The sequence below is a fragment of the Garra rufa genome, chromosome 25 (genome assembly GCF_049309525.1).
Source record: "Garra rufa chromosome 25, GarRuf1.0, whole genome shotgun sequence".
In the NCBI taxonomy this organism is placed as follows: Eukaryota; Metazoa; Chordata; class Actinopteri; order Cypriniformes; family Cyprinidae; genus Garra; species Garra rufa.
In genome coordinates, this window is record NC_133385.1 from 31,035,523 (window position 1) to 31,060,463 (window position 24,941).

At 38.8% G+C, this 24,941-nt stretch overlaps 1 long non-coding RNA gene across 1 annotated transcript; it reads left to right on the forward strand.

Moving 5' to 3' along the window:
* The first annotated feature begins 339 nt into the window (after positions 1-339).
* On the forward strand, positions 340-1,452 carry LOC141301682 (uncharacterized). Its single transcript, XR_012342214.1, has 3 exons — positions 340-442; positions 520-584; positions 658-1,452. It is a non-coding gene; the product is annotated as an uncharacterized lncRNA (long non-coding RNA).
* The last annotated feature ends 23,489 nt before the right edge of the window (positions 1,453-24,941 follow it).

Below are 24,941 nucleotides of genomic sequence, written 5' to 3' on the forward strand. Positions count from 1 at the left end.
CCTCCTGTGTTTTATTGCCAGGGGATTGTGAAGTGCCGGTTGAGGATGGTACTTTGGATAGTTCCGCTGTATCAGAGACTCAGCCTTTAGAGCTGAGGCGTTCTAGAAGAACTACAGCGGGTCAGCACTCAAATCCATATAGACTGCCTAGGACGCTAGTTGCATCAGTAGAGGAGTTGTAACCCTGGAAATTGAGGTGCTGTTCTCGGGGGTAATTTCTTGTGCATGTGTGCATCGGCGGGTCGCCGTTGAATTCCTGGGGGGAAGAATGTAGCCGGGGTCGTGGCTAATAATGGGGGGTGTGGCTATGCAGGTAGTGTACATCTTTTAAGCAGGCATCTGAAAGTAGGCCTGCAGACGGGGTCCGATCTGTTGTGTGGACGCGTGCTGTCGGGTGGCATGTCCTTGTTTGGCTGTGCACGAACATGGTCTGGGTTAGCAGGTAGGCTAAGTAAATATTGTTTAGCTTCATGTTCACAAAGCTTTTTTTATTAACCTACGGTATTGTTTTTAATGCAGATGCAAACGTCGTGCTGTCTGGTAGTACCTCTGTGTCTAATTATGTATATGGTCTGGGTGAGCAGGTATGCTAAATAAACATTGGTTGTTTTGCTAACAAAGACGGGTTTTATTAAATAAGAGTGTTATGTTTTTAAGGTAGATGTAAACATCGTGGATTTGTTGGTCGACGGTCACGTTCATTCTTCTTTGATGTTTGCCGATGGTCACGCTCATTCTTCCTTGATCTGGAATACCTGTGTAAAATAGTTCAGGATTGCTTGCTGCCTTGCAGGTAATTGCAGAGGTTTTTTAATATGGGACTTATTAATGTTTTTATTATTTTAATAGGATTAAAATAAAAATGAAGTGTTGTAATTTCCTTTTGAATATTGTTGATTGTGTTTTGTTTTTGTATTAGGTTTAGTTGATCGCTGTTCCTCCAGTGTTTGTTACGTTACATTTTTCTCAGCTAGCTGGTCTCGACATGTGTGCGCTGTATGCCTCCAGCGCAATTAAGATGTGATGAATGTTGTGAATCAGACTGGCTAGCTGAGCGTTTTTTTCTTTGTTTGTTTGTTTATTTGTTCGTTTGTTATATCACTTCCCAGCCTCGTGTTACCAGCCAACCTTTGTAGTCCTTTATACATGCGATGCTTTAAACACCTTAAGTATTCATTTGCATGAGGGTTACGTTTGCAGTGAAATTAATGGTTGATTTGGAGTGTGATTATTTTGAGTGAGGTGTTTTACATGTATAGAAAGTGGAGGGTGTAATTACTTTGTGTTGAGAAGCTGTAAGTGTATCAGAGTTTATAAAGGGTTGGCTGGCCATTAATATCATCTTTTTGGAGAGGGAATGAATCTTTTTGCTTTCTGATGTATTTTTGGATTTATATTAATTGTTATAAATTTATTTGTATTAATAAATTTATGTACGTGACATCAGTTTAAGTATTAGTTTGTTTCTTTTGTGGTCATCCCTGCATTCAGGAAAAGTCCTTGGGTTACACCAGGAAACCCCAAATTTCTGTCAAACCTTACTTCTAACAAACACTAACTACTGTGAAAAGAACGAGCCCTTATTCCACAGATAAAGTGAATAATATCACGTTAAGCGTTTTCTCCCCCATAGAAGGCCATTATAAGGAAACAGCTTAACGTGGTTTAACGTACCTCAACAGCGACCAGGGAAGACCAAACTTCTGTCAAATGTTACATATAATAAACACTTGCTGCTGTCAAAAGAACGAGATCTCATTCAGCATATAAAGCGAATATATCACGTTAAGCGTCCCCCATAGATAAGGAAATAACTTAACTTGGCTTAACACATTACAAATTTCTGGAGAAAATGTGATGGCACGCAAAGTTGGTCCAAATTCATGACTTCTTTTTTATAAGTAAAATTTGACAGAATATACGCTAAACCAGGCTGAGTCCTTATGGACTATGGGGAGCGCGTAGCTTGATATTATTCTCTTTATGCTGCTCGTTCTTACAAAATACACTAGCTGCTGTTAAAAGAATGAGCTCTTATTCAGCGTATAATGTTACGCGTTATTCCCCATAGAAAAAAAACAACACTTTCTGCTGTCAAAAGAACGAGTAGCATAAAGAGAATAATACGCGTTCCCCATAGAAGTCCATTATAAGGACTCAGCTTAGCCTGGTTTAGCGTACCTTAAAGGGTTAGTTCGAGCATTTAAGACATGAAGTTGTATGCAATCCTTATCAGCACTATAGTGTATACACACTGACCCACACTGCGTTCACCCCCCTGGTCAGAGTTCTGGCCGCTGGAAGTTTTTCAAGAAAGTAGTCACGGTTAGTTTCCGGGGCCTCAAAACTGTGCGTTTTTACGTGAAAAAAATATATGCGTTTCAAAGCTTGATTAATTTACATCACAAAAAACACTCCTGACAAAAATCATACCTCAGTTTTAATCGGCACTATATTCTTCCCGTTTCCATCAATCCGCGCTGCTGTCAGTTCGCACGTTCCGATCAGCTGTTCCATTACACACTCAAATGACAACGACGTAAAAAGTAGAAAATTAACAATGGTGCGAACTTGTTAATTCCCAGGTTGTGACCACAAGAATGTGCAGGGATCGCCGTTCAGATTCCATCGTTTTCCTGTTTCTTATATAGTTATGAGACAGCTTTGGTTGTTTGCCATTGGCTACTCTGCGGGAGCTAAAATATCCAGTATCAAGGATTTTCGTGTGTGTAGTGCTCACTTCAGCGAAGACGATTACATCCCCAACCAAGGAGGAAAAATAAAAAAACGGATTTTAAAGAGTTCTGCTGTACCAGTACCACGGGTAAGCTCTATTTACTAACTTTATGTCACATACGACAGGTTTATTTTGAAGCTAACGTCAGTTTTTAGGCTAACGTTACGATGAGAATATTCTAACCAGGGCAGTGATAGCATCGACAATAATCGACTGTCTATGTGGTGAGAAAATCGGCAAATGTCATAACTAATGAATTTAATTGAATCTATATAACACAACAAAATATGATGCTTTGCTATATTTGTTATTGTCTGTAACTATGCGGAACGTGTGTCGGTATCACCGTGTTTATAAGTGTGCTTGAAGTCACATACAGGTTGGTCTAAACCAGGTATCTCCAACTCCGGTCATCGTGAGCTACATTCCTGCAGCTCGATGTTTTCCTATGACAGGACACCTTTCTCAAATGAGACATTCTGTACAAGCCTGCTAATTACCCGTTGATTTGAGTCAGGTGTGTTGCATCAGAGAAAAACTAAAACCAGCAAGACAGTAGCTCACGAGGACTGGAGATCAAACTGTACAGTAAACAATCTGATGTTTAGACTCCTGTGGAAATCACGTGAAACGAGGTCTAATATAAATATATATATATCGTCTGTTCCGTCTGACATTGTGCTAAAATTGGTTTCATCATCAGAAGTTTCGTAGTCAAACATGTTGTCAGCGAGTCGCGCTATCAACAGCTGATCGGAACGTGCGAACTGACAGCAGCGCGGATTGATGGAAACGGAAAGAATATAGTGCCGATTAAAACTGAGGTATGATTTTTGTCAGGAGTGTTTTTTGTGATGTAAATTAATCAAGCTTTGAAACGCATATATTTTTTTCACGTTAAAACGCACAGTTTTGTGGCCCCGGAAACTAACCGTGACTACTTTCTTGAAAAACTTCCAGCGGCCAGAACTCTGACCAGGGGGGTGAACGCAGTGTGGGTCAGTGTGTATACACTATAGTGCTGATAAGGATTGCATACAACTTCATGTCTTAAATGCTCGAACTATCCCTTTAACCACGTCTTCTGTCAAATTTTACTTATAATAAAGAATCATGAATTTGGACCAACTTTGCGTGCCATCACATTTTCTCTATTCTATCGGGACAATCGACCACACAAAAACGGAGCTGCGGTTGGCAACAATAAATTTATTTTAAAACTCTGCTGCCAAGCAGGGTGGAGAGGGACATCACTGCCTCGAATTGTTTTTGTTATTTCTAGGAAGGGGAAATATATTTGACTCTCATTACAACAGCACAAATCGAGCACAAACGAATGATAGTTTTGGTGAATATTTCTTTTTTTATGCGTGCCAACTTCACTGAGGTCTGCGCAAAGGACTGATCATTACAGACAGCAGGATAAAATGTAGGCTACCTGTCTTAACTTTCGTGCTTATTACAAAATTAAACTGAACAAAATTACAATGTTCTCAATTCGTCGAAGCGTCCACGTTAAACTGACTTCTATGTGAAATAACGCTTAACGTGATATTATTCACTTTATATGCTGAATGAGATCTCATTCTTTTGACAGCAGCAAGTGTTTATTATATGTAACATTTGACATAAATTTGGTTTTCCCCCGTTGTTGTTAAGCTTTTTTGTAATGGACTAGGGGAGCGATTACTTTATATGCGGAATAAGAGCTCGTTCTTTTGACAGCAGCAATTATTTATTATAAGTAAAATTTGACAGAAGTTTGGTCTTCCCTGGTCGCTGTTGAGGTACGTTAAACCACGTTAAGCTGTTTCCTTATAATGGCCTTCTATGGGGGAGAAAACGCTTAACGTGATATTATTCACTTTATCTGTGGAATAAGGGCTCGTTCTTTTCACAGTAGTTAGTGTTTGTTAAAAGTAAGGTTTGACAGAAATTTGAAGTTTCCTGGTCGTTTTTTTACGTACGTTAAGCGTTTTTCACGTTAAGCGTTTTAGAACGTCCCGCATTTCCTGCCGTCCGCGCTCCCAGAATACACAGCTGTACGCCAGCGGTTATGGCATGCTATGGACCGCTATTTTATCTCCCCATCATCTTCCATCTCTTGAGGATGCAGGTGTGCGCGGTTAACTTCCAACTTCCAACTGTATCGCGTTTGGAAAGCAGCGTTTCGAGCGGCCTTTCCAGATTTTGAGACGGCGTAAGGCGCAAGCGTTACTTTGTTTCGGGACGAACGGGAGCGTCGCACACTTCCATTGCATTTAACACATGACTGACGGCTGCTGAGGTGATCGGAACCCCATTAAGCCCAAACCCAGAGCCGTTCTAGATCTGACATGAAGTCGATCGGATACGTCTAGATCTCCTGCCACGTTTTCGGTCTTCGAGGGCTGAAGTTGCGACTGCAACAGAGGTAAGGCAAATCTGCGATGGAAATATGATAATGTTACTGTATTACAGCTGTCGCGCTTGACTGTAAATAACCACAACGAGCAGTATTGATTATTTGCATTTGGATGTGAATGTGATTATTGAATTTCATCTCTAGCATCCATTCATCTAATCAGCACGAATCGTTTAAAACGTTACAGCGCTGCATTGTTCCGTTATATATTTCATTTCTGCAGTTGATGTCACACATAAAGTCGCCTACTGTCCGCCTCCTCCTTATTTAGACATTATTGAACCGAATCCTATTGGCAAAAAGCTCTGCAGCTGTCAGACATTCAAAGTATAGACTTGCAAATAATACGCTATACTGCTATACTGATTTTTGAACAATATTTATATCGATAATTTAAATATTTTTGAAAACATTTGTGCATTTTACTATAAAAGTAACAATTGCCATAGTGTCCTTCTAGAGCTCAGTTCACTTTACAAGAGATATAATTTAATTTTTAAATACATTTCTCATCTTTTCTTTTCATTTCTCATCAAATGAACTACTGATTTAATGTTATTTTAATTCTATATCTGTATTCTCTGTTTCTTATGCCACGACCCTGCTGACATCAGCCAAAGTCATTGCATTCCCACCAGCAGTTGGGTGTAACTGTGTCGACCTAATGGGAGTTTGCTTGTTTCTTTTCCATTAGATTAAAACATATCTTGAGGCATGCATTGATAATCCAACCCAGCTAGTTCACATTCAGGACCAGATTGCACAGACCGAAATCTCCAGTGACATGTTGGGAAGAGCAAACCAGGAATCAAGCTGCCCTAACAGCCCAGTGTTTGTTCCTTAATTTATTCGTACCCTCCTGTTCCAACTGTGTCGGTTTTCTCGCTGATAGCTCTTTGTGAGAACTCCAGACAGCTGAATTCTTTTTTAAGGGGTCGTTGGCTGGTCAGTCGGCACTTCCTGTCTGCGCAGCTGAGCTCTTTATCAGTTTCTGGTACCTAATGCTATGAAGCTGTTGTTGGATTTTAACTTAAGAGAATAAAGTTAATGAAAGAGAAAGATTAAATAAGCCGTTTGTTAGTCGATTCTCATGATTAGAGTAAACACTGTGGCTTTGTGCTACTATCAAAACATTCTTTGTTATTTTTTTTTGTTTTTTTGAGTGGAACTTGATTGGCTGAACCAATGGTGTTAGTTTGGGGCGGGGCAATTTTTTTCGACCAATGGCAGTTGGATCCACTAGCATTTCAGTTCTTGGTGGGTTAACTGAAAAAAAAAAAAAAAATCTAAATAATAAGTTTTCAAAATTATCAATTTTTCTTTATGCCAAAAATCATTAGGATATTAAGTAAAGATCATGTTCCATGAAGACATTTTGTAAATATCCTATGGCAAATATATCAGAACTTAATTTTTGATTAGTAATATGCATTGCTAAGAACTTCATTTGGACAACTTTAAAGCCAATTTCTCAATATTTAGATTTGTGTGCACCCTTAGATTCCAGATTTTCAAATAGTTGTTTCTCGGCCAAATATTGTCCTATCCTCACAAACCATACATCAATAAAAGCTTATTTATTTAGCTTTCAGATTATGTATCTCATCATTTTCAAAAAAAATTGACCCTGATGACTGGTGTTGTGGTCCAGGGTAACATTTCATGTTTTAGGGTAATAGGGTAACAAGATTGTCGCTTTTGTTTTAGCATTAAGGCAACATTTTTAACAGAGCTCTGTGTTAATTTGCTTGGAGCTGCTACATTCCTGTAGTGCCAAACTCGTCATATTTCGCCTCTCATCCACAAGTACCTTGGTTCAATAGGAACTGCTGATTACTCATGCTTGGCTCATGCTTGAAAGCTTGAAATATGGCCAGGTTGTTTCTAGAAATGCATTTACATGCGAGTGGGCTTGATTTATTTATTTTTTAAATCATCAATAAAAATGTTGTTAACTGGTTGCTGTTGCACCTAGGAATACACATTTTGGCCGATAATGATTAAGAGGTCATTTTCACCTTATGGCCATTGTTGTAAGTTTATACTTTTATTAAAACCACATAATAAAGCTAATATGAAAAATGGATACCTGTTTGTTATTTCGCAAACCTGGTACAGATTAAAAAGTAACCTGAACTGTTTTAGAAAATATTAGACCTCGTTTTTTCATCTTCCGGCGTTGATCAATGGCAAAACTTGGAAAATGGATAATAATGAGTGCATTAAAATGCACAGTCTAACTCCTATTATGCTTAATAACTTTCTCAGGTCATGAAAGATCTGTTATTGACATCAAGCACAAAAATATTAATTTGCATGCAAACCCTTAATGGAGTAATTTACTGATAACAAAATGGCGTTTTAATGAAAGTTGGCTGTCTAGATCGATACTACATGACTAGAGAAAAAGAGCTGTGGTGAAAAAGTGTCGTAACATAATGCACTGGGCTTGATCTGTGAGAGATTCAAAAATGCAAAAGTACAATCTGTAGTTTCCACAAATTCCCTAGAGCTGTCAAAGTCCATTTTGTGCATTTTATGCTATCCTGAGGACATTTGCTGCTAAATAAACAGTGATATCTTGGTGCGAGTAACATAAAAATGCACTTACGTCACAGTTTGATCAGTTACCCAGATGCACAATCATATTGGCGATACTTGGATGTAAACAACGACATGAATTGCACAGTTAATGTACTACTGAATACATTGTTCTGCTTAATTATGCTGTCTAAAACCATAGGAAAAAAACGTGTGGAAGCTGCTAAATCATATAGAGAAGGACTTCGTAAGCAGAGAAGGAAGTAATATTTTAACAAACTAAAGTAAATAGGTGGTAAAGATGCATACAAGCTCTATTAATTAGGATATCAGCCTAATATTTCACCTACCCGACTAGAAATGATAAGAACAAACATGAATATTGTTAAGATTCTTTCTCTGGAAATCCAGGTTCAGTTTGGCCAACCACAAACGGCTTAATTTTGTTCCTCAGACTGTTTTTTGCACCCTTCTTCTTGATTTGTTATAACTTTTGGCAGTCTATAGTACTCAAAATGTTTTTCCTGATCCAACTGATGAGTAAAAGCCAAAACATGACAATAATTGACCATTTTCAGCAACAATAATCAGCAAAATCAGTTCAGTGGAGTTGTTTCTGTTCATTGCTGGCAATATGGCCGACTAATGACGTGTTGTAAAAACACTCTATACACTTTGTTCATTTACTTGTACCACCAATATTATAACAATATAAAGCTGGTTGAGGATGGATAAACTTACTTTAAAAACAGTTTTATACTGAACTGAGTTTCCCAATAGCATTGTGAGCCTAAGACGATTGTAGAAACCATTGGGACTTCATTCTACGATCTACTTAGGCTTACAAGGTTTTTGAGAACGCAGCCCTGGGGCCTCATGTACAAAGACTTGCGTTGAATTAATACTAAAACATTGCGTACGTACAAAGCTGTAAATGTGCGTACGCAGTAAAAAAATCAGATGTACGAAACACTGCGTACGCGGAATTCCACGCATAATCTCTTTGTACATCTGAATTAACGTGAATTTGAGCGCACATGCACGAGCGCAAAACCCCTCCCTGCCGCCTCCCCCATATTAATATGGTAATGACTCCACTTTGGCAAAACCAAACGAAAAAGCAAGCAAGAGAAACTTAACAGAATGTGAATTGAAGGTGCTCCTACCGGAGGTAAACCGGAGAAAAACTGTTATTTGCAAGCTTGTAAAAAATAAATAGAAAAAATAGAGTGGGAGAGTTTAGCTAACGCGGTTAACGCAGGGGGGTCTGAACATCGCACTGTGAACAAATTAAAAAAGAAATGGTCCGATGTAAAGGTGCAGGTAAGAGGAGAACAGCGGCGACTTACGTTTCAGCGCATCAGTCAGTCATAGAGCGGAAGCAGATGAACGTCTTTGTCTTGTAATGGTAAAATATATTGTTGTTTGAATAAGTACAACGTTGTCTTAAAGTAGGCCTATGTCTATAAAGGTTCATATAATGCATCACCACACGGTGTGATGTTGACATAATGTGATTTAGTTTGACACAAAGCAACCGAGTGATCCTTGTCAGCTAGGTAAAATATATTATAAGAAATTTCTATTTTGATTTTATGGCTATCTGCTGAATTTGCTGATACTTGTAAATTACATGATGTAATTTATTAACATTTCATCATATTATATAGCCTATATAGCCATTGAGAGGGACATCCCAGTGGATCACAGTGTTGTTTTAATTAGTTTACATAAGATATAAGATATTTACATAAGATCCCCTCTATATGTATGTATTATCTGTATAAAAGTTCTTAATACTTATTAAATATAATATAAGAATATTATTGTGTGTGTTTTTTTTTTTTTTTTTTTTTGGTGGTGAAGAGGTTGGGGGGTGCCCTTTTTTCAGTTTCAGCACATGCCCCTCAAAAGGTCTGTGCCAGCGGAATTTCAGTTGCCCAATCGCCCGCTCTACAAGTGCTAGAATGGGCATCATTGTATCTGCGCTCTTGGTCAGTTTGTGGGTTGTTGAGGGGGGTTAACAGCCACGTCTTTAATGGATAACCGCGGTCTCCTGATAAATAATTACGCTCAATAAAATAAAAAAAAAGTAAAACTTGGCTGTTTCCGATTCACGTATCCAAATTGGTCTTCAGATGGCGCCTTTATAGCAATGTCCGTGCAGTCGATCGCTTGCGGTTACATTAGGAAAACCGGGGATCGCTGTAAATTGCGCTTTGTTTGGCTGGTCAACTGCATGGTATGGAAATCTTATATACCTGCTAGACATGCGGATGATCCCGTCCCATACATCTGGCATTGCACGGCTCAAAGACGACTGGCTTAACCCAGAGCGGTCTGCCAGTTCTCTTGGGAAAGAACCATTTGCCAGGAAACCGAGCGTTATCAGCACCTGTAAGGGAACGGGTAATGCGTGGCTCCTCGCTGTCTCCAAATTTGGACCCAACTCACCGCGGTTATCCAGAGGAGCTCTTGGAAATCTGAAACAGCTTATAAGCCAGTCATCATCTTGGGCCAGAAAATCACCGTGATCCCTAAAAACGCGTTCCCTTCGGATTTGGCCATTGACAAAGTCCTCCAATAAGGCCAACACTGCCATTGCCATAGACTAAGGGATGTATACATTTGCAAATGCTTTTATATGTTCTAAATCACATAACTGGTAGAAAAATATTGTCTCAATTAACCCATTTTATCAATTATAAATTAATAGCAATGTTTTCCACATGTGTTGGTGCGATACTTTGTAGTGTGCAATTTAAAATAATTGCCTCTAGGAGTCGCCAAGGGACATAAAACAAACACACGCACAAAAAATACACGTACGCCAGACATGGAGTTGGCGTGGATCAACGCACATTCTCACGTTAATTTCATCGTTAGTAAATCCAAACGTGAGCGTGAAATCTGGCGTACGCAAAGTTTTTGTGCGTACGCAGCGTTGATACATGAGGCCCCTGATCAGCTTATCAGAGTTGTTGTATTTGTAAATTGAAAAGGTGTCAGGCAGTTGGTGTAAGATTGTGTATACGAACGAACACCTTCATTTACTGACAACGAGTGCTTGCATCGACCCTTGCAAGGCCTGTTCTGAATGGATCTTGGAAAACCTCTGTATGACCCTGATCACTGTAGTGTACCTCGGTCTCAGGGTGTTACTTAACCTCTAATAGCCTTGGCCGCCTTTGTGGAGAGCAACAATACTAATTCTCAAATCCTCAGAGAGTTCTGTGCCATGAGATGCCATGTTGAACATCCAGTTGTCAGTATGAGAGAATTGTACTTAAAGCGTCTAATTTGAACTGCTCTAATACAAGATACACAATTTTGTATGGTTCTGTCAAGCAGACAAAAACATAAACATGAAGAATAGGACATGTGGCTTTGCATGGATAAACAACATACTGCTGTTATCACTTACGGTGTATTCACTTTTGTTGCCAGCTATTTTGACAATAATGGCTGTATGTTGAGTTATTTTCAGAGGACAGTAAATCTATACTGCTATACAAGCTGCACATTGACTACTCTAAAATATATCTAAGTTTAATTTCTATAGTATTGTCCCTAGAGAATATATACTAAAATGGTTGCTGAAATGTGAGGGGTGTACTCACGTTTGTGAGATACTGTATATTCTGTATTGTAGGCTGGGAATTTTTAGCCAGTAGAAAATATCCTTTAGGTACTGTAGCTGAGCATGATTTGCTACTTTAGTTAATGTCAGGTAGTGTGAGGAGCATTTTATTTAGGGCGTTCCCTAACGATTATTTTGGTAATCGAGTATTCTGTCGATTATTCTGATGATTAATCGAGTAATTGGATAATTACAATACATTTTTTTAGTAATAAAAATAGACAAAGATGAACAATAGCCTTTAAAATGACTTCAAATACAAATATAATAGCAATGAGTAGGGCTGGGCCGATAAACGATATCACATCGAATCGCGATAAAATGTATGTTAATAACGATGATAAGCTCTAGACATTTTTTGCTCGATATGGATTAATCTAAGAGCCAATCACACAGCGAAATATGCGACAATCAGCATGCAGCATGCGTGTGCACGTCAAAGTACAAAGTTCATTTCCTACCACACTTTGCAAAGCAAACTTAACACCAGGACGAAGCAGCGACGAAAGTGAATCTAACCTCGAGTTATTATCCAAAGATGTTGAAATTGTCGACAAAAAAGGTAGCACGAATGAAAAGTGACTCTCAGTTCAGCTGAGGGTTTGTGTTAAAACTGAAACCGAAAGCAAAACATGCACGCGCATTCAACAGCAATTTTAATCCCCCTTGTTTAGAGAGTGACTCCCCAATGCACGCAAATTAGGCTACATGACATATCTAGGCTGTTATTAGTATGTAGGCTATAATAGGTTGTGTTTGTCTATAGCTCTGTATCATGCTTGAAATATTCGGTCTCTATTTGTGACCCTGGACCACAAAACCAGTCTTAAGTCGCTGGGGTGTATTTGTAGCAATAGCCAAAAATACATGGTATGGGTCAAAATTATTGATTTTTCTTTTATGCCAAAAATCATTAGAAAATTAAGTAAAGATCATGTTCCATGAAGACATTTTGTAAATATCCTATGGCAAATATATTTTTTGTAAAAGATTTTTTGTAAAATTCCTATTGTAAATATATTAAAATGTAATTTTTGATTAATAATATGCATTGTTAAAAGCTTAATTTGGACAACTTTAAAGGTGATTTTCTTAGTATTTTGATTTTTTTGCACCCTCAGATTCCAGATTTTCAAATAGATGTATCTCGGCCAAATATTGTCCTATCCTAACAAACCATACATCAATAGAAAGATTATTTATTGAGCTTTCATATGATGCATACATCTCAGTTTTGTAAAATTTTACCTTATGACTGGTTTTGTGGTCCAGGGTCACATTTGCACTTTGAATATTTGGAGAGTAGCCTACTTTGATTATGTCTGAATTGTCTGCACTTAATACTATTAAGAAAGAACTGTGTCGTAATTTTTTGTTATTTATACTGTAGATTGTTTCAAAATGCAGTGGTTGCCTCTAATTTAAATAGCTCAACCTATAATAGAGAAAATAAACAATTGTGTTAATAATAAATAAATCAATAATTGTGTTACAAATTATGTTTTTACAATAAGTTTATGTTTACATTTTGTACATTTACTCTCATTTACCATACTCTGTCACAACTTCTATTTTTTAATTTATTTTAGTAAATTGTTTTAATTTTTAAGGCCAAATCTGTAAACTGTTTTTGTTAATAAACTATACTTTAAAATGTAATTTAATGAACCCTTTAATTTTTGTGGCTTTAGTCATTGTTGGGATACTATTTTAAAGCTGGCAACATCAACAGCTTATATCGAAATATATATATCGTTATCGTTCAATATGGGAAAAAATGATCGAGATTACACTTTTGCCATATCGCCCAGCCCTAGCAATGAGGCACTAATAATTAGTTCTGATAAAATATCGAAAGCATTACACATTATAACAAAGGCCTGCAGATGGCACCAATGACCTAATAATTGTTTTTACACTCTATTGTGCGATCTAATGCTTGTTTAATATTGACAAAAAACATTTAAATGAAATATCCATTTAATCTTTAATATTTGCCAATTTCTTTATAACAGAAATGCCACAACCATTGTAACTTCTTGAATATGTTTGAGCTTTTATTTTGAAATTGCAGTTAGCATATTAAGAAACATAGGGCAAAAAGCAATCAAAGATTTTTTTAAAACGAGTACTGATTTGAGGAATTGACATACCTAATTTTATTGGACAAAAATTTGGACACATCCATGAGTCATAAGTAATTATATATATATTTTTAAACTGTATATTTTAAATTTGTATATATTAATAAGTTTTAAAGGGGTCATCGGATGCAAAAAAAATTATGTTGTTTGAACATTAATGTGTGTTGGCAGTTTGTGTACACAACCACCCTACAATGATAGAAATCCACACAGTGGTATTTTTTTTTTTTTTTAATCTTTAAAAATATCCCCTTTTTAAAATCAGGTCATTCTCAGCTTCTTGTCGATGTGATGACACACAGACAGAGGCCAATCCCATGATAGTTGATTGACATGAGCGCCTTACCTTAGAACCGCACTCACCGAGCTGAAACAGTCCCATTGTGTGACTCAGGGTGCAGGGGAAGACAATAATGTCTCCGATTGAGGTGTTCTGTTGTTGGATGTAATAATGAACATAGCAGTCGTCATTTACTCCCGACATCTGAGCCGCTGAAGACGCAGAGGATTAACGTTACTTTCAATTTTAAAAGAAAAGCGCTGATCCCAATCTACATTTGCGTCTATGTTCGTTTGAATCATACGTGATGCGGCTTCACCCACAGCAGAAGTGAGTATAAGGGTTTTTTATGCATCTTTGCAAATGGCCTTTCTTAATAATGTGCTATTCAGCAAGTTTAGCAGCCAAACACGGCTAAATTCGACTAAAGTAAACATAGCGCCCTGTCAACCCACTGTAGAGAGGGGCGGGGCAAGCAGAGCTCATTAGCATTTAAAGGAACATGCAACAGAATAGCTCGCTCTAAAAAGGGCTGATTTTGACATGGTAAAAAGTGTTTTTTTACATTGCCATTGAGAAATTTTAACCAAAGTATGTTATAGACTTCTCATTAAGAACCTAAAGAATCATATCAAATTTCGATGACCCATTTAAGCAGTACCTTAAAATTTACAGGATAGGATAGTGTTAATGCTAAAGGTTGATCTCATGTTTCAGCTTTGTTTGGAGTGATGTTGATTTTGGAGCGTAACAGAATGTCCTTAAGTTCCCTCTTCCAGTGTTTGACAACTTCTAAGAGGCATCTGAAGATCTGTGAAGATGTTTGTTGTGGGACCGCCCGGTGAATGCCTTTATACCTAATCCAACTTGTATCTTAAAGCAGTACCTTAAAACTAACACAAATCTGATTATATATATATTTTTTAAAGTTTTAAATGCTAGGATAGTGCTAGTGCTAATGCTAATGGCTAATCTCATGTCTCAGCTTTGTTTGGACCAATCTTGATATTGGAGCGTAATAGAATGTCCTTAACTTCCCTCTTTTCTTGTATTTGACAACATCTAAGTGCTTCTGAACATCTGTAAAGATGTTTGTTGTGGAACCGCCTGCCTTATTTTTTTTATTAAAAGGATCCTGGTTAATACCTTTACACCTAATCCAATATGTTAAGACCTGACTGCTTCTGCTTTGTCTACAAATACATCACCTCACATTGCCTGGGAATGGAAGATGGAAAATGTCTTTGTTTAAATATATCAAATAGTATTTACACAGTTGTTCAATATTTACAAGCAATGGAAAGTACACTATATTGATACTTAGACTATATAGTCATCTGCTGGTTAGCATCCAACCGTATGATCGCAAGAAACAGCCTGTTCAGATTTACGCTGTATTGATAGTGCAGTAATATTGCAGTTTTCTAGACTGGTTGAAGTTTGCGAAGAAGCCTTAGACTTCCCTACTGTACTGTCAGTGGGCAGATGTGAACACGACTTCTCTCCCACCCATGGAATTCAACCATGATAGCTTTCTGCCTCTGCCATCATTCATTCATCTCTTACTAAATCCATGGCACAGCTTTTCAGCTTTCCTGTAGAAAATGATATCAGCTCAATACCAGCATGATATGTTTAAAATGATAGCACAGCAGCTGTTTTCATCTGTCCGGAGGCGTGTTTTATATGCTTTTGTAAAGAAATGAAATGTAATGAACATGTTGAAAGCTTTAAAAGTGTGTTAATCTTTGGCTTTAGGAGTTTAATATCAGTCATGCCATATTTGTTTTCCATTGAGTAAAGTAGCTTGTGGCATGTTTGCACAGCTAAGTTTGTGCGCGCACACACAACCAACCATCATTGTTTTTCTTCTGTCACAATTCTCAATTTGATTTTACATGTATCATTATTTTTAGCTCCAAAAATATAGGATTTGAATCTGCCAACATTGCTCATGCAACTACAAAAAATTTAACTAAAAAAAAAAAAGATACATTTTGGGCCTAAAATGGTGTAGTTGTGGTGTTTACCAGAAGGTGCTAACTGCTAATGTTAACCAGCCAAACACTGGTACATCCCTTACAAAAATTATGGTTTTATTATAGTAAATGTGTAGTAACCATGTTGTTTTGGGTTTTATTTGTAGTAAAACCATGGTTAGTTCTTTTAAGGGATGAATAAAGTTTGCGAATAAATGGTCTGGCTGGAGGATTTCTTTTCTCTTGCCTGTATATTTTCTGAACCACTTGATTTGTCTGTTTTACCTGATTTAGAAAGCCATGATTGACAAAGTCTGTAATTTACAGTGGAAGCTTCTAGATTACTCCTCCTTCCCACATCAAGTCTATATGGCATCAGACGCTCCAGGCTGCTGTTCAAGTTCTCCTAGCCTTGACGCTCAGTGTTTGGAGCAGTGGAAGACATCCTGCCCTACTTTTCCTCCTCTGAGGTTGCAGTGTTGAAAGAGTGCGTGCTATTCTGCACACACTCATGGGGGGCTTGTTACGGAATGACACAGCAAAGTACGGAGAAAGACGGGGAAAAATATAGGGCATTTAAGACATAGTGGAAAGAGAACAGGAAATGACAGGTAGAACTGGAAAAGGAAACTGAAAACTGAAAAAAAACAATTATTTAATTTCTTACCGCTGTGAAAACTGCAAGTTGTGTTAACCGCTAGTCTATTACAGTAATGTCCAAAACATATTGTATTCCAGCAGATAAAAACAAACATTTTGTATTAGTGTTTAACTTTTATACTGGGTTAGATTCTGTATCTATTTGCACACAAATCTGCACTCACTAGATGCTGATATAAGTTAGACCCATGTGCTTTGGCTAATTGTTTTGTAGCATGTGTGTTATGCTAACACTTCTGTGCACAACATTATTACATGTAAACACAAATGTTTCATGCGTTACCTTGCTGTTAGGTTTTGTATTTGCACATACAGTCGCTAATATTACACTGTGTATTAGCTAATTTAGCAAGTAAAATTGCTAAACTATACTAATCAGTGTTGTGTTGCATGCGTGTACGGTTTGTCCATTATAAGACCACAACATATTTTACATAAACACAAGTATGTAAACACAACCCTGTTGAAAAAAGCAGCATATGCTGGTTAAGTATGTTTTGAAGTATGGTAGCTGGTTTGAGCTGGTTTAAGCTGTTCCTTAGTTGGTCACCAGCTGGTTCTGAGCTGGTTTTAAGCAGGAGCTAGTTGCTCAGGACCAGCTTTAAACTATTTATGACCAACTAAGGACCAGCTCAAACCAGCTACCACCCTGCTAAAAAAAACCCCCGCTAAAACCAGCTTAAGTTGATTGCTGGCCTTAGCTGGTTTAAGTTGGAAGTGGCTTGTTTTCGCTGGTCTCCCAGCCTAGCCAAGCTGGTTTAAGCTGGTCCATAGTTGGTTGTGAGCAGGTTTTAAGCAGGAGCTAGTTGCTCAGGACCAGCTTAAACCAGTTTATGACCAACTAAGGACCAGCTCAAACCAGCTACCACCCTGCTGAAAAAAAAACCCTAAACCAGCCTAAGCTGATGGCTGGTCTTAGCCGATTTAAGTTGGAAGTGGCTGGTTTTAGCTGGTCTCCGAGTCTAGCCAATCTGGTTTAAGCTGGTCCATAGTTGGTCATGAGCTGGTTATAAGCTGGTTTTAAACAGGAGCTAGTTGCTCAGGACCAGCTTGTAGCCAGCTCAGGACCAGCTTAAACCAGTTTATGACCAACTAAGGACCAGCTCAAACCAGCTACCAACCTGCTGAAAAAACAAACAAACAAAAAAAAAACGCTAAAACCAGCCTAAGCTGATGGCTGGCCTTAAGATGGTTTAAGATGGAAGTGGCTGGTTTTCGCTGGTCTCCCAGTCTAGCCAAGCTGGTTTAAGCTCCATAGTTGGTCGTGAGCTGGTTATAAGCTGGTTTTAAGCAGGAGCTAGTTGCTCAAGACCAGCTTATAACCAGCTCAGGACCAGTTTATGACCAACTAAGGACCATCTTATTCCAGCTACTACCCTGCAAAAAAAAAAAAAAAAAAAAAAAAAAAAAAAATGGCACCCCCCCCCCAGCTAAAAACAGCCTAAGATGGTTGGCTGGTCTTAGCTGGTTTTAGTTGAAAGTAGCTGGTTTTAGCTGGTCTCCCAGCCTAGCCAAGCTGGTTTAAGCTGGTCCTTAGTTGGTCATAAGCTGGTTTAGAGCAGGACCTAGTTGGTCAGGACCAGCGTATAACCAGCTTAAACCACTTTATGACCAACTAAGGATCAGCTCAAACCAGCTACCACCCTACTTAAAAACAGCTAGAACCAGCCTAAGCTGGCTGGCTGGCTGGTTTAAGTTGGAAAAAGCTGGTTTTAGCTGGTCTCCCAGCCTAGCCAAGCTGGTTTAAGCTGGTCCTTAGTTGGAGCTCGTTATAGCATCGAGCTGGTTATACGATGATACTGAGTTGGTCTTGAGAAGGAGCTAGCTGCTCAGGACCATCTTAAACCAGTTTATGACCAATTAAGGACGAACTCAAACAAGCTTCCACCCTGCTAAAAAAAACTAAACAAACCTTAGCTAAAAACCAGCCTAAGCTGGTTGGCTGATCTTAGCTGGTTTTAGTTGGTCTCCCAGCCCAGCCAAGCTGGTTTAAGCTGGTCCTTAGTTGGTCATAAGCTGGTTTAGAGCAGGACCTAGTTGGTCAGGACCCAGCCCAGCCAAGCTGGTTTAAGCTGGTCTTTAGTTTGTCCTGAGCTGGTCTTGAGCAGGAGCTAGTTGCTGAGGACCAGCTTATAACTAGCTCAGGACCAGCTTAAACCAATTTATGACCAACTAAGGACCAGCTCAAATCAGCTACCACCCTACTTAAAAACAGCTAGAACCAGCCTAAGCTGGCTGGCTGGCTGGTTTAAGTTGGAAAAGGCTGGTTTTAGCTGGTCTCTCAGCCTAGCCAAGCTGGTTAAAGCTTAGTTGGTTATGAACTGGTTATAAACTGGTCTTGAGCAGGACTTAGTTGCTCATGACCATCTTAAACCAGTTCATGACCAACTAAGGACCAGCTCAAACCACCACCCTGCTAAAAACAGCTAAAACCAGCCTAAACTGGTTGGCTGGTCTTAACTGGTTTAAGTTGGATGTAGCTGGTTTTAGCTGGTCTCCCAGCCTAGCAAAGCTGATTTTAGCCTACCTGACCAGCTAAAGAAGTCACCTAAATCTCTTTAAAACCAGTCTTTTGACCAGCTTTTACCAGCAATGACTAGGTTGGATGACCAGCTAAAACCAGCCAACCAGCTTAGGCTAGTTTTAGCTGTTATTTTTATTTATTTATTTATTTATTTATTTTTTTTTGACCAGGGCATGCTTCAAAACATATCTAACCAGCTGTTGTTTTTTTCAACAGGGAAATGTTTCATGCTACTCTTTTATGCTAGCTAGTTGTTTTAAGCTCAGTGTTTTTAACATACAACCTCGTTGCAAATATTTCCAAGATAATTAGCAAGTGAAATGGACCCAATAATTGCTTGATCTGAAAGTTTCAGACTAGCAGTTATGGATTAGTGTGTAAATTTGTGCCCACAACATATTTTACACAATTGTAAACAAAAATGGTTCATGTTAGTGCTTTAAGATGTTTTAGCTGTTTTAAAACGGTGTCTATATGTGCAACCTATTTGCAAGGTTAATAAGTGAAATTTCTAAATTAGATCCATTGAGTGCTACAGCTCAACATTTCAGGCTAGTAGTTAGCACGCATGCTGCATTACAATAACAAGCCCACAACATATTTTAAGTATGTAAACTTGAAGTTTATGCTAGTGCTTTATACTAACAAGCTGTTTTTGGCTTTCTGTCTAAAAATACAACCTCACAAAGAGAAATAATATAGCAAGTGACTCAATTAGAATGAGTGTTATAGCACAATGTTTCAGACTAGCAGTTAGCACATGCTACATTACAATAACATTTATACCCACAACATATTTTATGCCAGTAACATGCTTTATTCTAGCCAGTTGTTTTAGACTCTGATTCTGCCCATACAACCTAGTGATAAAGGCCAGACGGAGTTTCAAAATCCTAAACGATTGTGAAATCTGGTTGCAGCGCACACATAAAAAGAATCTTTGCAGATTATTTTCCCTGAAATCTTAAACATGCACACACTACAAGATCTGAAAATCGTGGCGCATTACACACTACAAGCTATTACTGGGATTATCATGCCGGAGGGATCGCCTCGTGATCTCACGCAGTCGATCCACATTTCTTGTTTAACAAGATTTTTGCTCCAATTCTCAGGAGGGGAAAATCGGGGCAAAATCGGGCAGAAAATCCTATAGTGTGAGCCCGGTTTAAAACCTATAACAGCTACAGTTCAACATTTTGAATTAGCATATTTAGCACACATGCTACATTACGGTAACATTTATGCCAGCCACATATTTTATGGAAGTAAACTAAAACATTTCATACTAGTGCCGCACGTTAGCTAGCTGTTTTAGACTCTGATCTGCTCACCCAATCACGTTGTAAAGTTTTCCATGACTCTTATTTAGCAAGTGAAATTGAGCGTGATCCAAAATTGGTCACAGATTCAAAGTAACTAAACAGATCACAGTGTTCCCTTAATGTTGTGCCATCTGGAAATAGAGATCTTTGTGCCGTGGCGGAGAACGCTTCCTCAGAGATCTTGCCGTCCTAAGCTGTAATTGGCCCCACTAGATATTCTGAGGTACATAAACACCCTGATCAAGTCTGTACTTAATGCCTGACTGTGCTTCATGAAGGGTAAACAAGTCTGTTCTCTCCTCCTCATGTCGGAAGAAAGCTAAGGGAAGAAAGAAAATATAAACATGCAAGAGATGAATTGTGAGGAGGAAGAAATCCAGGCAGTTGCGCCAAGAGCCAGTACGCAAGTTATCATAACACATAAGAAGATCTTTGATCTTTCAACTATATGGATATACAGTGCCTTGCAAAAGTATTCATATTAGTAAGTATTCATTTTTTCACATTTTGTTGCAGCATTATGTTAAACTGCTTTAAATTACTTTTTTCCCACATCAATCTACATCTCATACACCATAATGACGAAGCACAAAACATGTTTGTAACAACTTTGCAAATTAATTAGAAATAAAAAACTGAAAAGATCCCGTTGCATAAGTATTCATACCCTTTTCTGGGACATTCGAAATTAAGCTCAGTGGCATTCATATTGCTTCTAGATGTTACTACACTTCAAGTGGAGTTAAACTGTGGCAAATTCTTTTGAATGAGTATGATTTAGAAAGGCACACACCTCTCAGAAAAGGTCTAACAGCTGAAAATGCAAGTCCTGAGGTCAAGATAACTACCTGTAGAGCACAGTGACAGACTTGTAGCCTCCATTATCCATAATGGAAGACGATTGGAACAACTAGGACTCTAGAAAATGTCTGCCAGCCCCCATCCAAGCTGACAGAGCTTGAGAGGTGAAAAGGTGAGGCAAAGAATGCCAGATAATTGCCAAATGCAGATGTGCAAAAGTTGTCACATCATACCCAAAAAGACTTGAGGTTGTAAGGGTGCTTCAACTATGTACTGAGTTAAGGGTATGAATACTTTTGCAATGTACTTATTTCAGTGTTTTATTTTTTATAAATTTGTAAAATTTGCAAATCTGGTTTTTCTTTGTCATTATTATGGTGTATGGAGTGTAAATTGATGTGGGGGAAAAACTAATTTAAAGCAGTTTAACATAATGCTGCAAAAAAACAAAATGTGAAAAAAAAAAAAATGAAGGAGTATGAATACTGTAAATGAGCACTGTAAATAATGTGGAAGTCAATGGCTACCATCAACCAAACATCGTCTTTTGAAACTCACACCAGTTTGGAACAACTTGAGTGTCAGTAAATAATGATAAAATGTTTATTTTTGGGTGAACTATCCCTTTTAAGGTTTGAAAAGGGTCTTACAATCAAAGTCTCCTCAGTGACAGTAACGGTTCTCTGTATAGTGTAGCATTGTGCACTTGCTGAGGGGCGAAGGACGGGTTTCACACAACCCTGTGCCAGAGGCACTGCTGCTCACATGCCCTCCCCGCTTATGTTTACCTTGGCAACCTGTACCGAGTGTAAACAAACGCGCCAGGGGCGCAGCTCTGCAGCAGTGTGTGTGTGTGTGTGTGTGTGTGTGTGTGTGTGTGTGTGTGGTTGGTAGGGGCTGAGTATAGTAACGTCCCGTAGGGAGTTGATGTACAGAGGGTGGTCAGCTGTGCTTTCCCACAAACCGTCAATTCAGCAGAGAACGCTTACAGATAGGTTCAGCCTTCGAATTTTGTTAGACAAGCAGCTTTGCAAGAGGGCTAATAGCTATACAAACTATTCAAATGATCTGTGAAATGTAAGTAACTCTACATTAGTGTCCTATTTACTGCACATTTATTTAAAAAAAAAAAATCACATCTGCAACTTTGCTGTGGTTACTGTATATCTAGCACAGCTGTGATTACCTGCACTTTTACTTGTGTGATATTGCTCAAAAATATTTTATGAAGCACTGTTTAAGCTATTTATACTTTTCTATGATCATTACTTGGAATTCTGTTATTTAACATTTTATTTATACTTGAACAATAGTGCGCTAGCATCACTTTCACAATTACATTTTACACTGGTGACTTCACAAAATTTTTTTTTACTTGTTTCTAGCTTTTAAAGCTTCTGTGAACTTTTATGTGTGTGTGGATGCTATTTGCAAAGCTTCTTGCATATAGGAAGTGTATTTATATGGGAAGTGTCTCTATTTTTGGTTTTATCAAATGATGTTGCATTCTTTGGGAAGATTCTTCATGCTGGAAACAATGAACACAATATGAATAACAAATAAATTCAATTTAAAACTTTTGAGAATACTCTGTTCAATGAATCATTGTAGTGAGAACTTACATTTAATTTCTCCTCTAGATATCTGACTAAAACCACAAAACATAAGGTCATATAACATTTGATGAGTAAATGAGGCAGAATGTGTTTTATACTTCTTTCACTAGAGAGCACTAAAGGCACTCTGAAGCTATATTATACCATCTAAAGTCACAGAGCGGATTACGAGTACTGAGACGCATTATATGTGAAAGGTACCAGACTTCCACAGGCATTAATATCATGGAATGGGTTTATGTGGCCAAGCAGCTACATGCAATGAGTTAATTAATCAAATCAGTATTCTTTTATATAGAAAAAACTACCAAAGTTGACCAAATTTCTGCACAATGTAAAAGTCTACAATGAAGACATAAAAATAATCACAAGCAATACAGATAATAATGATAGTAAAAATAAATAAATAAACTGGTATATATAAGGGGGATCACAGAATATTATATGCCAAAGGTGAGTTATGTTTAGATTTGAAAATAAATGAACTGAGGCAGTTCTTATGTGTGGGAGGTATGACAATGCTTGGGCTGACAGAGAGATTTATATGTAGTGGTCATTTTCTGTGTTCTTGGTCACTTCTCTTCTCATGGACCACTTCTCATCTGACACTTGACTAGTAAGCGACATTACTAAGAGACTCTTCATCTCCTCCCTGGACTCCCTCTCTTTTCATTCCAAGATCCAACATTCTTGGCGTCACCTCCTTCATGATCTAACAGCAGGTAAGTAAATCAATATTATAGCAGTTCAGAATACAGATGGAGAGGTAACTGTTTCTGTTTACTGTCTTTGCAGGTGCTGGAGAGATGGTAGATGTGAGGAAACACATCAGGGAAATGCTGGAAACAGCAACTCAGAAGTAACACTGAAGATACCAAGGAGACAAGAACCCTGGAGAATACAGTCTTAACTCCAAATGAGACCATACAACCAGGGTATATGAGCTGTGTGCTTAAGTAGGGTGAGTTAATGATGTGAATGTTGTCAGGTGTGGTTTAAGGTTGACACAGTGCAGGTGTGGAACAAGGAGCATGATGGGAACTGTAGTGCAAATGTGACTGAGCAATAGAGATCGTGACAGTACTCCCCCCTCTTAGAAGTGCCTCCGCGTACCAAGAAGTTTACCACTGGCACGAGAAGGTGGATGCCCTGGATACGTTGCTGGTACTGGGAAGGTAGATTAGTGCCGACAGACTAGGGTCACTCCAGGCTGGCGCTGCTAATTCAGGGAGCCAGAGTGGTGCTGGTAGCTTAGGAGGCCAAAGCGGTGTAAGTAGCTCAGGGTTCAAAGGTGGTGGCATGACCACAGAGTAAGTAGAACAGGTTATAATGGCAGCCTCCGTTGCTACATCAAGGGAACTTGGAACACAGGAGTTCATGGTGGCCTCAGTGGCCGTATCAAGGAAACTTGGAACACAAGAAATTATGCTGCCTCCATGGGCGCATCAAGAGAACTTGGAACACAGGAGATCATGGCGGCCTCAGTGGCCGCATCAAGGGAACTTGGAACACAAGAGATCATGGTGGCCTCAGTGGCAGCATTAGTGGAAATTCGAACACAAGAAATTATGCTGCCTCCATGGGCGCATCAAGAGATCTTGGAACACAGGAGATCATGGCGAGCTCAGTGGCCGCATCAAGGGAACTTGGAACACAGGAGATCATGGTGGCCTCAGGGGCAGCATTAGTGGAACTTCGAACACAAGAAATGATGCTGCCTCCATGGGCGCATCAAGAGAACTTGGAACACAGGAGATCATGGTGGGCTCAGTGGCCGCATCAAGGGAACTTGGAACACAGGAGATCATGGCAGTCTCTGTGGGTGCATCAAGGGCCTCAGTGGCTGCATCAAGGGAACTCAGAACACAGGAGATGCGGGTCCCCTCAGTGGCTGCATCAAGGGAACTCAGAACACAGGAGATGCGGGTCCCCTCAGTGGCCGCATCTAGAGATCTGCATTCCCGTGGGACCCAACCAGATTTCTTGCAATGCAGGAATAAATTTCCAAATAAAACGAGGTAGCAGTCAGTAACCACTGAATAGAAGCGGGTGGTCTAACAATGTCCCGTTCCCAATGTCTTTTCTAAACAGCATATCTGCGCTTTACTTTTTCTTATTGAGCAGCCTGCGCTCCGGACTGTTATGCACACGCTACACACATGGACTAGTTCTTTCTGCGTCATGCATTTAATTGGCAAGGTCTGTGCAAGCATCATTTGTATAATGGTCCTCAGAGCAGGCTATACCGAATAAGCATGGCAGAGCAAAGTGTGGAAAGAAACTGTATTTT